Consider the following 15,997-nt stretch of genomic DNA (forward strand, 5'->3'; position numbering starts at 1 on the left):
TTTTCGCCTCTCTCATTTGTAACAAAAAAGAATCACACCTGGTGTGTCTCCTCATTGACACATTTTTTGATAAATATTTGCAGAGTTTGAAGGAAACGAAAAAAAGAAAAGAAACGAGGAACCTAATAAAAAAAACCATCCCCCTAGATTAAGAAGGTTTCCCCAAAAGGAAAACAAACTGATGAAAGATTGTCGTCCGACATTCATTTCATATGGTTGAAGGATTGGGAAAAAGTTGTACAAAACTTACATTACGATCCGTTCGACAGTTAGCGTCCATTTCGAAAGAATGATTATCGATCGATTGGAATGAATTTAATTTTCGACCAGTTCTACCGGTCGGGCGGATTGTGTAAATTTAAACTGATAGAAAAGAGAGAGGGAGAGAGAGAGAGGAAAAAACAGTTAACGGTATAGTCCTAGCCTGATAGGAAAAGTTTCGGCTCCATTCTGTCTGTTTGAAGCATTCTTCTGGCGGATGTTAAAAGTGGGTGAAAATTTATTACCGCCAACGTTTGGTGCGAGAAGTGTTTCGGAAGGTGTGATGAACAGTTGTTAAGGGATAGCAGCTGCCGGAGGGATAGCAGTGTAACGAATGCAAATTTACTACCGAACAGCTGCTAATACAAGGCTGTACGCTTTCACTTGAAATTTGTTCCTTGCTTCTGTCGCTTTTGGTATGTTCCTTCTTGTTTAGTATTTTTTTCTTCTTGCTTGTGTTGGGACTGTTTCCAAAATCATTATCCAAGGTGCTTAAGGTGTGTGTGCGTGTTTTCTTTTCTCAAAAGATTTGAAGGATTTACTTCCGGGGTTGAGTGTGTATTTTTTTGTCCGTATTTCTCAACATCCCACTCTGGTACCGGTTTTGGCACGTCAGTTGCCGGAAGCCGATTGGAGTGGAAAAAGTTGCACAGTCAGGGCAAAAGGTGGAAAAAATATGTGCAGAAGGGAAGTGTAGGAGGTTTTGTGAATCGATTCCGTACATGGAATTAATGTGGGTTTATCAAAGTCGGTATTAAAAAAAATATTGTCACCGTTTTCATATGCTTTATCAATTTTGAATTTGAATATTTTTTTTTGTAATTAATCTTAAGTATTAAAAATCATTTTCGAAGCCACAACTACATTCGAGGGTGTTATTACCGCGTTACGCCAAGGCCATCAGATCTCTAGAATTCTAGACAGAAACACTTTGTAATAATCTAAGAAACATAACACAATTTTCGTCCCTAAAAATTGTACAGCTTATGTTCATACTCGTAAGCGTATTATTTTTTTAACATCACCGTATCGACAGAGGCACAACTTCCAAATGGATGTGCACAAGCGAGCTAAAAGAAAGGTGGCAGCGAGGATCAAACAATCCTTCCCATACTTAACTGCTGTATTTGTTTCGTTTCCTTCTCTTTCGTCGTGTCTCAAACTTTCCCTCTTTCCACCAACCGAAGGTTTTCCCTGCCACCGGGTGAGATCGGGTTAGTGGCACTTGAGGAGTAAGCAATGGATTTCTTGTTTCAATATGTCCCATGCACGTGCTTCCGGGTGCGGTGCGGATGGGAAGACCCCGGAAACATGTCGGGACGGTATCCGGTTTGTTGAAAAGTTTTGAAATATTCCGTAACGGGCGAGAGAAAGTCTTGGTCGGCAGTTGTTTCTACTTCGGGTTAAAAACGAGCCTGTGGAATCGTGTTTGGAGTGGGGGAATTGAAAGTTTTTTTTCCTTTGTTTGCTTTTGGATTGTCTGATTTTTTTTTAAATTTTGTTTCATAGCGCCCTATAGCATGCAACAGCGAAAGTAGAAACGTGAGTGTGTTCGAATGTGATACACGTTTCGTATTAGCTTTGCAAAACAATTTCCATACGTGCATTTTTTAAAGAAACAATTTCTATTTTTTCCCCCATCCTGAATGTTTTGATTTTTTTTGAGTGCATAACTTCTGAACTGTCTTATCGTAGTTGTTAGGAATGCAAAAAACGTATACAGGAAAATAAATCGCAGGACGAGGACTGTAGCTTTTTCTTTCGATTGTTTCTTAGCTGTTGCGTCAGTTAAGATTCCATTCACAAGACAGTCATCATTTTAGCTTCCTGCAGCTTCAAAAATTTGTTGTTCTTGGGCCTTATGAAGACATACAGTGCACAAACAAAACCCACTTACACATTGTCTTTCCCTGCCCTGGTGTGACAAAGCACCCGCAATAGCATGATGGGTAGGATAATTTTTAATGTAACCAGATCGGCGTCACGTAATTCATTTGCAATTCTGCGCCAGTTAGGGAAAGCGGCTTATCGTGGAAAAATCGGTTGTAAGCATCCGGTCTTCACAATCCCCACTTACCGTACCGGTTGTGTGGCGTAGGGAAGGGATTACCTGTGGTTGCGGGCATTAGTTGGATGGTTAGCATAATGCTACTTATGCTAGATAATCCCATACCGCGCGTATTCCCGTCGGTGTCGGCGGTCGTGTGAGTGTCTGCTTGTGGTTAAACGTAAGAAGCTTCTTCCGGATTCAGTGCGCGGCAGCAAGCTTTGACCTGGTTTACTTTGCCGTTGGGCGAGCAATATCGTGGATCGGAGTGGGTGTTTAGCTAGCGTGAAGACACGTTGCGGTGGATCTGTTGCTGTTCCGACTGCTTCACACGTCCCATCGGCTAATGATGGTTTTTGAAGTGGATTTTGACAAACTGTTGATCTACAAGTAGGATGAGCTTCAGAATAAGGTAGAACCGTAGTTTGCTATCGCAGAGGCAGAAATAAGGTAGAAAGAGTATCGGCTGATTGAATAATCTAAGCGGATATTTATTGAATTAAAGTCATAGCAAAGGAATATCATCTAATTTAAGTGACATTTTAAAGATTTTCTATGTCTTAGGTGTAAGAAAAAATTGACTAGAGTACAAAAAATAATCAAAACTACTCAATATACTTTTTGATCTTAAGTTAAAGCTTGTTTTATTAATATCTCTTGTGGGGAGCATTTCTTCTGAGGTGCTTCAACTATTTAGCGCTCTTGATCTGCTGTAAGAGTTCCGGCTACGGGTGGCTGTTTATAAGTTTCAGTAAAATATGCAACTGCAAAAATAAATTGATTTACGATTATAAGTTCTCTGGCATCTATTGACAAAACCAGACTTAAGTAGCTTTCGACAAAAGCCTATAGGCATCATGAAACTTATTTTTTCATTTTTTTTTAAAACTCATTTAAAATATGTTTATGTTAGGCTAAGAATAAAGAGCAATATATGAAGCATTATTTAACAAATTGGGAATTGAAACAAAATCAAGTAAACTAAACTTAATCAAGATGTAAATTATTTTAATTTCAGCTTTTTTGTGCTGCTATATTACTGTTTGTATGTTTGTAAAGTATGTTCTTCGTTCGATTCATGATTATTTACTTTTTTCTTCTTTTATTGTGACTTTGCTTATGTTAGACTTAAGGGGTTTGCTCACTGGTATTTATGAGTTTGTTTGTGTCTACCTTGTTGTGTCGAGGTTAAAGAAGAGACAAAATTTGTAATACTAAAGTAAAAGAAGTAAAATAAAGTAAAGTATGCTGCAAGTTGCACTTTTGCGGCGTAACTGCAACAGTCAACCGGCCACGCTCCCGAACCGAGCCAACAGCTTCGGCCGAGTGTGCGCAGTCGGCAGCAGAAGGGGAAACTGTTGTGAAACTTTCGGCATTTCGAAATTTGGTTGGAGAGAAAGGTTTGTTTCCTTTTTTTTTAGCAATTTTAGAAAGCATGCATGAAGGGTGCCCTGTTTCGTGGAGCAAATGTTGCTGATGGTAAAGGATGAAAATGGGTAAAAGCTTCCTTTAGCCGACATAGGATCATTCAGGGGAAACGATAAGATTCGAAGATTTCGAAATTATCCCTCGCGAAAAAATAGAATAGAGAGAGAGCACACGAAACAACACGATAAGAAACAACGGCGACACGAGCTCCAGGAATGGTGTGAGCTTGTTGCCCTAGACTGCAAACGATTTCGGAAACGATTTAAATTCTTTCTTCCCTTCTAGAGCTGTGCTCTCTTTTTGTGGTTTCGTCGTTCGAGATCGTCGTTGATTTTTTCTTTCCCATTCTTAACATGTGGTGCAATTGCATTAGCTTCACTTTTCATCTGTATGTGTTTTCAGTGGACACATCGAGTGTTTCAGGTGCAAAAGGTCACATGGCGAGAGCTGTCATAGATGTGGCGACTGCACGACTACAATCTAAACCGTACCGTTGTTTTTTTTACACCACATATTCCTTCCCACATTGGCGGGAGCTTCATGTTCCAATGCCGCCCGATCTCGCATGTCTTAAGCCATGTGCAAGCATCCACGGGCTTAAAGCATTGGAGTGTCCCCTGGAATTATGATGTGTAATTTATTAAAGCCATTTATTTCTTGCGCTCTTCTGACTCTCTGGAGAGGGGAGCAAAATGGAACGGACTGCCGTCGCAGCTGGTTGGGCGGGAAAATTATGATGATTCCACTGCCACACTGTGGACACTGCCGTTAGGAAAGTTAACATGGGTGGTGGTGCCGGAAGGTGGAAATGGAAATTGGGTGAAAAAATAGTGGAAAAGGAAAAGAACAACAAAGGAGAAAATTTAAGGTTCAACCAAAAGGTGGCTTGTAGTAGTCTAGTAGGAAAGGTTAGTACTACCGTTTTTAAAGATGTCTATTCTCCATAGAAGTTTGTGAGAAGGTTGTGAGGTCGTCAATTTAATGCTGTTCATTTAAGGAACATTTTTATTCAGTCTTTACTTTTAATGTTACAACTTGCGAAACGTTTGAAGTGACATGAGTATAAAAAGAGAAGAAGGTTGGTCGTGGAATGATTTTAAAAATAAAGCGTTTTCCATTAATGTTTAATTTAAAAGTATTAAATTTCATACTGTGCTTGTTCTTTTTGATACTGTCATAGCAATTTTTATGAAAGAGCCATAACCATCATGAGCAACGAAAGAACCAACAAACGACGAAGGTTTGGCTTAGTTATAATAAATGGAATTAGCATATAGAAGTACCCATCAGCATCGAAAACGTTGAAAATCATTCCCATCAGCAAAAAAAAAAACAAAAACCCGGGGAAAGTTTTGGGAAAACTCTGCTGCACAGCTGACGAGCTAGATGAAAAGCCACATCGATTTTAACTATGTGACACAGCTTCGCCGGTGAAAGTTTCTTCTCACTGTGGAGCTCCGTCCGGTGTGTATGCACAATGCCGTTTCTCGCTTCGAGAGTGCATACTTTCGGGCGCCGATGAAGCGCTCGGTTCAATCGGTTCCCTTGGACCCGGCTACCCATTAGACGCTATGAATAATAAATCAAAACGAATGAGTAAGGGAAGATGTTGCTTACTGGTGAATAAATGATCCATCAGTGACCAACAACCGGCGAGGGGTGGATGGCAAATTATATGGCCACCCTTGCTCGACTCACGCCACTAGCGTTCTTGGTTCCCATTTTTCACAGGGCCGACCAAACCAAACGAACGCAAGTGGGTGTTGATTGATGCTGTCAACAGTTCTGTTCTGGTGAGACAGTTACCGAGCATGTGCCGGATATAGACGTTAAAGTCTCTATGCAAACGATCTTCTTACATTATGCAGAAACCTCACCATGATGGTAGCGCTTGAATTTTATCGACTTTTTTCAAGGTAATTTGTTCTTGTTAACCTTTCGACGTTAAAGCGCACTACCGGGAATGTAGCAGACAATAAAGGGCCTATTTTTGCACACAATTCCGGCACAAAAAAAAGGATTGTGTTGCCTTATGCGCTGCAAGAGGAAAGAAACTTTTACCTCAGTTTGGCCTATCTTTGTCAACCTTTTTGCGGAGGACGTGCGAGAAAAAAAAGGTTTTCTTCATTTTAGTCGCTTTAATTGTCGCATTGGCTGGGTTTAAAAAAATTCTCCCACCAGCTTAAAAACGGCCACACAGGTAGCTTGAAGGATTAGGGAAAGTTTTTGTGCGTGCGTGAGGAGCAAGTTGTTTATGCTTCTTTTTATTTTGCATTTCAAACATTGTGCGCTGCCGTGGCAGGCGTTGCTGTATTTGCCCGGTAACGCATGGCCGGTCGACCGGCAATCGGTTACGCGCGGCAAATAATGCACACCTGGTCCAGTATACGCAGCCTACCATTTTTGGTGGAAAGTTTTTTGTCCGGACCCGTGGAAAAGTTGCTCCCTGTCCAGTTCGAGAACGAAGGTAGATCGATCCTCACGGTGCCTGGTGTAACGGACGTGGTGTGGGTAACCTGAAAAGCAAAACATAAACAAAACCCCGAAAGCCATCGAACCGGAAAGTGAGTTCGAAAGGCAGTGAATGTGAAACCTCTCCAAAAGGAGCTCGTTTTAAGCGTTGATTGTGGTGGTCGTAAATTTGTTTGGTTTTTTTGTTTTGTTTTGTTGTGTTGTTGTCCGTTGCTAACTTGTTGGCCCATTCCCTTTTTCTAACTACTGCTGAGAGAAGTGTTGTGTTTATTTTTTTCTTTAAAGCCCCAATATTCATCGTTACACGAAGGTCAGTTGTGAAGGAAGTCGTTTTTCCTCTACTCGCCGCTGACAGCTTCGATTGATGAGCCATTCGGCGGGAAACATCGATTGGAAAGCAATAAAATGATAAGTGCAGATTGAAGGTAAGTACTAAATAAAAAGGAAAACAACGAACTAAAAATCAAACACCATACGATGGTGGAAAAGTTTCGATTATCTTTCGTTCACGCTTCAGTACCGAGAAGAAAAGTTTGGCTTTTTTCTCGAAACGAATATCTCCACACTCCGGACGCATGGTTGCTACAGTGCAATAATTCAAGACGCTCGACGCTGCTGGTCGAAATTTCATTTGTTTTGAAAATTTATTTCCACACGCTTGAGCAGCTCCGAGCATGGACAAGCCGGTACATTTGGAACTTTTTCTTTACATTTTCTTTCATTACCGATACCGTTCGTTTTCACCTCGCACGTCACGTCCGTTACGTTTGCATACGGGGTCGGGATAAGCGCTTTGCTACGGTTTGCATAGGACTTTATTTGTTACCGGGTTTTTTGGTGTAATGGTTTTCTGGCGATAAGAAGCTGACTTTCGTTTTCGTTTCTTGTGCTGTGCGGTTGCAAGTTCCCGGCGGTTCCCCGGGTCTGACGGCAGGGGCCAATTGGGTCAGCGGATTGGAAAATTAGTGATTGAATACATTATGAGGCTTACGCTCGAACGGTTCTTTGTTCGAACGTATTGTTGGGATTGTTTTTTTTGTGTGTTACTTCTATTCTATATATACAAGCTTGACCGTTTCAAGGCATGGGGAAGGTAAGCGTTTGATTATGGTGCGTGTTATTACGTTCCGGTTTGATAAGAAAAACGTGCAAAGAAAATGATAAAAATAAGAGTAAGTTAGTAAAGGAAAGAGATAGAGAGAAAGATAGAAGAAGAGAGAGAGAGAGAAAGAGAAAGAGGAAGGAGAAAAAGGAAAAGCCACCCTACTGCTCACTAATCCAACGGCAATAAATCGTCAGCGGTGTCTCATCTATTCGGTTTGCCGAATGTAATGGACGTTGGTTGGTGGCTCATATCCTCCAGCCATTCGGGTTTCGAATGAAACGGAGCAGTGTTGGTTCAGCGTATGGGTCAGTCTACAGATACTAAGGCCGCTTCAAGCTGTTGAAGCTTGGACACCGCTCTTCCCAGTATGGCTCCCTAGCCGCCCTGCGTGCTTCATTGAACCAAACGAACAAGATTGTCTACTTATGCTGATTGTATTCCAGTGTCCTTCGGTTTCCGTTCATTGCAATGACTTCCTACGCGTACCTCCCGTAAGCTTCGTTTTCCCGCATAAAAGGTAGTCCCGGGATTCGCATTAGCTGGCTGAGTGATTTTTATGTACGCTGTTTGCCCTCAAACGGAAACAGATTGTGTTCGGAGTATTTTTTTTAATATATCCTCTGGCACCAGTATGCAATGCGGATGAGCATGCAAGTGTGTTTGATTTAAATAGCGATTTCTGAAAGTACGTTACGGAAGCTATTTCCTTTAGGCTGATTGTTTTACAATTCGGGCCGTCCGACTTTATGACGATCCCGTCAGGGAAGTGAAGTTGATTTAAATATTTGATGGTGAAATAAGATTTTCGTTTAAATTTACATACCGAAAGCTATAGAATGGCGGAATTGCGTATGTTTGCGAATGTAGAGTCTGGAATGTCTATTAACGAAATTAAAAGATATGAGGAAACATTTCTTTTTTGTTCTACATCATTTGCTGTAAGCGTTGTATATTTTATTTTGTTCGCAATCGTAGAGAACTGTTGAAAAATAACATTAATGAGAAAGGAAAACAATTTACCATCGAAAAAAACTGCTAGAATGTGTAGATTAATTAATTCCTTTATTGAATTGAGGATCGTAAAGCAAAAGCATGTAACAATTTTTTTAATTTCATTTTAAATTAATTTCAATGCGTTAAAATAATTAAAAAACAACCATGCGCCTCCATGTGATGGTACTTTATAGAAGACCAGGCGCCTCCATGCATGTGCTTGCTGCCTTCGTACAATGCATACTGTTGATTTACATGCTGTATCCGTAAAATCAATCAATCACTTGTAAATTTTTGCTTTTGTGGGATACTGTCTTATTGACCTTGTGTCAATTGAAGATAGAATGCTTAAACCTCAAAATGGTATTTAGAAGTTATGTTGAACTAAATTAAATAACATCTGTCTGCAATAAGTTTGAATGAACCATTATTATTGCAAATTAAGAACATAAATTAATTGCCAGCCGAACATAGGAGAAATTGGTTAAGCATTCGTTGTTTGCCTCAAACTGAAGTACACAAATCTTTAATAAAAAAAAAAAATATCTAAACATTCTTGCTTGACATAATTTATGAAATGTTAGTAATGTGAGGAGCATGCAACATCATCCTGGTTATACAGTGAACGCCTTTTGCCATCCCTTTCTCTCATCCCGTTTTTAGTTCTTATCCAGGACGGTGAACGGTTCGATGATTGATTGGCGTATATTAAACGGTTACCTCTTCAAATCCGGCCTAACTCGTGCAGGCCAATGTGCGTTGAATGCAACGATTCGATTAGCCCGCCTGCCAATCATCTCCGGTCCGGTCAGGTATTTCCGGTAACGATACGCACACCGATTCAGTGCTGCGCTAGAAAGCACACACGGAAAGCAGCGGGATAGAGGACAAAGTTGAAAATAAAAATATATTTCATCGCGCACTGGTTCCCACACGGTCACACCGGCCATACGTGAACGTGAGCCTGAGAAGGCGAATGAATGCAAGTTCATCCCAAGCCGGAAATGAAATCGTTACTCGGAAGCGTTACCGTACAAGCAGCATCCTGTAGTGGGGCTTTGAACCGTTTGCTGCCGGTAGAATGGGTCGTTTTTGGGGGGAGTGTGCACGCGCTTCGACGCACTCCCGGTACGTTATCACTTCGTGCGTCACATGCGCGTCGGTATTAATATTGATGCGTATCAGGCGCGTGTGGCCCCATCGTCAACGGGCTGCGTGCGTTATTGCTTTTGATTCATCTACCGTCCATGGAAGAAAGTTTTTTTTTGCGTATTCACATCGTCCTCTTCACGACCACACGCTCTCACATGCACACATGAAAGCGGCATCATTTTCTCAACGATTCGATGGTGTGCGTTCCCCTGCTAATATGCAAATGTAATCAATTTCCGGATCGTGTGTTCCATTTTTCCCAACACGCCAAACTCACCCAACCCAGCCACCGTTCGCTCGTGAGCGGTTAAAAGTGTGCCTCCCATTCTCACTTAATCCGTCAGCGTCATGTTCTGACATCCACATGCTGGTCGAATTATCCCTGTTTCGATATTTGCATTAGTGCTGATTGACGTTTTCCAGCCAGCGTTATGGTTGGGTGAAGTTTTTTGGGGATTGGGGTGAAAAATTTCGGTGCGAAGAGAAAGCATTCGGTATGGCATCGTCATGAGGGTTAGCGTTGGACGGTTGTGATGGTTTGATTTCTTTGAGCATAATTCAATCAGCCCGTGCATCAACAGCGTCGTCGTCACCGTCGTCTGTTCGACAGACTGGTCGTCCTATTGGGATTATCGAGAACAAAGCATTGAGACGTGAGGTTGGTAAGTTTGGGAGGGTGAAGAATTGGTTTCAGCCACACTTACCTTCGTTTTCGTTTATGTTGTAGCAAGAAGTAAGTGTATATTTATGCTTTATACATTTGTCAAACACCTCGTACAGATTATGTAATTATGTACAATTTTTGGCTATGCTTTATTTGTTAGAATCGGTTTATGCGGTTTTTGATCTATTATGTAGCGATATTTTGTTTGTTGGTTCATTTTGTGTTTCAGTTACATAAACTTTACGCGTAAGGCAAACAATAGAAAATTTGTTAAACAAGATATTATTCTTGTTAGATTCTTCAGTGCCAACCGAAAGCGTACGAGTATAATGCTTCAGCTTGTTTCCATCCAACCAGGGTACGTCTATACGGGCAATCCTAATTCAATTTTCCCACCTACAAGCACTTACAACTAATTGTACGGCACACTTTCGTTGGCTGTGAACGATACATACATGGGGCTGCAAACGTTGGGAACGTACAGTGATGGTCTTGCACCATCATCAACATCATCATCAGCAGGTCGCAATTGGAATCGGAGGCTTGATTAGTGCAAACAATGTAAGGCAACATTTGAAAGGGTGATTCGGCTCAATGTGGCCGATGCTGGTGCTAGCGAATGACGCCGGGCGATAACGATGAGAATGATTAGATGTGTGAAATGTGTAGCGTTGCATAATTAATTACTGCACATTGCCAATTGCCGGGCAGATGCGAGCATGATGCAGACAAATAATAATGATAACAAAAGAAGGCAGCACAAAAAACATGTTAAGCTCACACAAACACTCGAAATATGATGCAATATGGCGTTTAATGCCGAACGGTATGGCTGGCGGCTGTACTGCGAATTGTTTGGCTAGTGCAAATTGGTTCGGCAAACTGCGATGAATGCTGCAGTACATACACAATCAGACTATGAACAGTGAATATGCCGGAATGCTCTGCATTCAAAGTGATGGGGATGGTTTAGTTCGGTATGTCGGCGTGTAGTATTCAAATGAAGAGTTATTGTGGCTTAAGATGCAAAGGGGTTGAGTTGTATTAAGTTAAAATTTGATGTTTAAGAACAAGTATCCAATGTGTTTATTATATAACTCGTTTATTTAAAACTGGAACTAATTGAGCGTCCCGATGGTATACTGATAACCGGTCTTCACATGACAGAACCGATCAGTCAACCGTTTTCGGACCAATCTTTCCTACACAGCATTGATTATCCAGTCACAGATGAATAAAGTCAATGAAAACCAAAAATTACAAGCCTTGAGGTTGTTGTGCTGATGAAGAAGAAGAAGAAGATTTTTTGAATATTGAGCCAATATCTATCAAACATGAGATTTAGCCGTTTTATGAATATTTCTGTGGGGTGTTTTGACGTCTCTTTTGGGATAGAAACCTTCGTGTTTGTGTGTTATATTTGTGATTTTAATTCTCTTTCTTTATTTTCATCTTCATCAAAACATTATAACAAAATAATTTAAAGTATCTTAAACATAGCTTTAAGTACTGCATTAAGAAACGCTTCTTAAACACGACATCCGATTGATCACGGCTCTGCTATGGTAATGTTAAACGAATTAAGAAAGCATTATGAAATTACAACAACCCATGTACACCCCTAGTCTAACAAAAGATTCTTCCACAAGAGATCAGAGTGTCGAGCGGGTTGTGACAAGAATCCTTCAATAATCCTTTCCATTCATTCTCCATCACAGCTCTCTACTGATTGTCAAAAATAATGTACCATCTCTAGGCACATCCCTGTTGTTTTTTTACATTCACACCCAGGATGCTTCTCCCATGTCTGAACTAATTAATTCATCAATCGCCAGCTAATTGGCTTTCGATGTCACGTTCCCCAACAGACACTTGGTGCTTAGAATGATGGAGTAAGTTAAGCAGGGGAAAATATGTAACGGAAAGCTCACAGACGTTACATGGAACAAATTTAAACAACACTCCGGTCTATTACTCTGCCTTGAAAGCTGTGTCAGTGAAGAACAAATGTACGGAAAGCGTTAAGTTAGCACCGCTTGTGCTAAATAGGGGTTGCAGTCATTAGTGTACGATCTTTTCCGTGGGCCTTGGTGAATGTTTAACGGAGCTCTGAACTAAGCGGAATGATTTTCGGGTTTGTGAAAGTGGATTCACGTACCTATACTGTTAGAACGATTGCCCACGATGGCGACACCTGTTTGATCAATATGTAATTCAATTGATTTCATTCCATCAAGCTTATAAAGGTTTAATAAGTGAGTAGAAAATCTTATACAACAAGAAATAGGAAAGATATGTTTATAATGGATTATTGTAACTTTTATCAATGAAGGGACAGCTAGCGAAAAATCGAAACGAAATTTAACTTTAAACTACCTTTACCGATCAGTCGCACAATCAAAGGACAAAAATCCGTTTCCCATTCACAGCAGGGCTTAGAAAATGGCACGTTAGAAACGATACAATCATTTGATGCTTGTTTTCCGTCGAATTGGAAATAGTTGACCATGTGGAAACAAATTACATTATAGTCCAGGCTGGGCCCCTTCCAAATGGAGCAGGTCTTAGATGTCAGCTTCATAAACATAGTTTTACCCACTGCCATGGATGCACGGTATGCACGAGAAGCTTTCCACTGAAGCACCTTTTCTGAAGTGTTTGGAAAATTCCCACAAGAGATCTTCAGCTTGTGCTGCTATCGTAAAGAGGGAAAGAGCGCTCATTTCTTAACACGAGTCGAGTGTAGAAAGGGAACAAAATCTCGCTCCGCTCATCATTGCTGCTACTTTTCGCTTCAGTTGAGATCAAATCAGACGGCAGATCAAAAGTTCTAGGGTATCTTCCGGAGGCTGGTCAGAGTGGCGGACACTTCTGTAGAAGGTTTTTCGTATTGTAGTTCAGTTGGTCGAGAGTGGAGAGACAATGACAGGAAAAAATCAAAAGAGATCAAAAGTCATCCCATTCATGTTTTCTTCACACGTTCATTAGATCTCTTCAAAATGTTTTTTTTTTGCTTTGTCGGGTTCACTTGAAGGTGTTCTGTATGCGCACTTCATTGTTGTTGAACTTCATTCCCATGCAGGCATTTACATGACAGGTGTCTGAGTTGCATTGCAAAATGTTGTACGATGCTTTGTTAAAATGCATTATATGTGATTTGAATAATGAGGGGTTAGCAAGTAAGACGAAGTGTGTTGAATCAAAGTGCTGTGGATATATGATGTAGTTTAAATGCAATCATGGAAGATGGGAATGCAATCGATTGCACAGTGTTATCGAAATGGTTTCAATCCGTTGAAGAGTTTAGTGTTTTGAAATTGTTAAATTATTCTAACAATGATTTGAAGGCAGCGTTGTGTTAAAATAATATTAACAGTAATGGAAATTCAGCAACGAATTTCGATCATGGCATGACAATTGTCATGGACTTTTGGTGCTCGTTTAATATTTCGTTATGCTCTACATTTCAATAACCCAGATATTCCTTAGGTTACCCTCGTCAAGGGCTAAGTAATTAAAAAAAATCCTAATGTCAAATTTAATCATATCATAAGCTAACAAACCTGTTGTTCAAAATCCATTTTGCCTATTTGCTTTGGGTTTCATCAAGGCTATTCAGGGTAGGGTTTTCGCAAATTGTATCTTTAAAAATGTTTCGAAGCAATATGCGCGAAAACTCAGCTTGCCACTGGGGGTTTTAAATAGTACAGAATATAGTTGTTAAAGTTAATCAAAAATAGTGAAACACTAAAGATGGAGAGTCAGACATGTCGATTATAAACGGCTGGACAGCTTGATGGCTTAGCAGTTGAACATTAATAAAGCTTCTTCTCATTCGCCGTAATGACATTGGGACATTTTTTATATTTTATGCACTAGCTGAATTAAGAACCAACGTCTACGAACCAAAACAGTGTCCGCTTCCGATTACATCCTTGCAAAAAGTAAACAGCCCGCAGGGTCAACTATGATGACAGCGTAGACTACCCGGTTGTAAGTCACGTCACTGTAAAAGGAGCAGAGCTTCCTGGTTCGTTGCAGAGACCGTACCCAAGGGGAAGAAAAACTGTCTGGGAGGTTGCACCCAAGGGGAAGAAAAACTGTCTGGGATGTTCAAAATAGACAAAAGCAGAGCAAAAAAGAAAGATCGGATGGGTGTCAAGTGACCGTTTGCTGTGGATGATGAAGATGATGGTTGATGAATGGAACCTATTCGGGTAACACGCGTACAGCAAACGGTTCTTTGTGTGGTCATTTTGTTATACGATTGGAACCGTTTACCGTAGATTGAAGCTGGTGACCGTTGTGAGAGTATTTAAAACAAACGTTTGAAAGGTCGTGAAGCGGTCGAAGAAGGAAACCTTACGCGACAAGGGTGCGAGAAAACACGACTGTAACATCATGTAGTGGGTTTTGTTAATCGAGCATGTGTTCGCTTTCCGTCCGTGTTTTCTTGCCATGTAGATGGAAAATCTGGCTGTAACTCGTCGGAAAGCCGTTCTTCGTTGTTTTCGTAAGACATCTGGTATAATCTGTGTTGGGTTTGTAAGGCGTGAATTCCCCGGCCCGAAACTTTAGGAGTCCCGGGAGACGTCAAACCGTATCAAAGCACCGTGTGCGGATATGTTCTGCTGCGATTTTGGTCGGAGTTTTCCGGTAACGTTCCATCATGGCCAGAGGATCTTTTGCCCAGTCTGCTCCCTTTCCACGTCCAGCTCGGGTTAATTATCGCTCCACTGGGCTTCCCTTGGCTTTCGATCGACTGTAGTCAAAGCCGAGCAGAGAAAGAGAGAGCGAGTGAGAGAAATGTTATGTTATTAATTTGGTCCCGATTTCGCCCCCGGCACACGAAGCTTATTAAATCTTTCCGTTAAGCAAGTTCATTTCCCCTCACGTCGCTTTTCTCCCTCACTCTTTGTCATACACGGTTCACGCACAGGTTGCCGGGTTGCGTATGGTGGTACATGGACGCACTTTAATGCGACAGAGCGTGTGTACCTAATTATCCTCGGGCACTTCTAGCGGGAAAGGACACCGGGACCCGAAGAGAAAGGTAGGACCTAGAGTTACGAATAGTCGAATGTAAACCTCGGTAGGTTCAGCTGGGAAAGTAACGTGCCAGCGACAGTTTTGGGCAGGTAAGCTTTCCCGGGTCGAATGTATCAGCGCTGGGGGCTACGTTGAGTGAAGTTTATGAATTGTAATCGCGTATGTAACGGTGCACAACAGCTTGGCTTTTCCATTGCTAGAAAAGTATGATAGTAGTGCCTAGAATTATAGCTGGTGGCGAAGTGAATTACGATACGATGAGATGAAGATCCGTTTAGCTAGATTCTGGTTTGTTTTACAGAGTAGCTCAAAGCTTAGACGATTAGTCTCATTTTTATCGCAAAATAAATGTGTTATAATTGAAGACTAGGTTCAAGAAAAATATTAGGAGTATACATAGGGTTGATGATGAAAATAAAATGCTCTAAGAAATCTATACTAATAAATATGAGATAAACATTAGTGACGAAACCGCATTGCTCAGCAAATCGTTCGACAATTAAATCGATTACTTGAAATTCATCGTAGGTAACATTCTTCGACTTGGAGATAGAGTTACTCGTACGCGATACGTAGAAGCTCAATTGGCATACTTACTAGTGTTGTTCTGTTCACTTTTACCCTACGTTGTGTTTTATTATCTTTTAACAATGAACAGTCTTCGTGTTGGCTCGAAAGCCAGGACTTCCTCGAAGGGCTCGAAGGCCAGGTCTTCCTCGTTGGGCTAGAAGCCAAGGTCTTCCTCGATGGGCTCGAAGGCCAGGTCTTCCTCGATGGGCCTAAAGCCAGGCCTTTTCGATAGGCCTAAAGACACGGTCTTCCTCGA

The sequence above is a fragment of the Anopheles moucheti genome, chromosome 2, assembly GCF_943734755.1.
Source record: "Anopheles moucheti chromosome 2, idAnoMoucSN_F20_07, whole genome shotgun sequence".
Classification (NCBI taxonomy): Eukaryota; Metazoa; Arthropoda; class Insecta; order Diptera; family Culicidae; genus Anopheles; species Anopheles moucheti.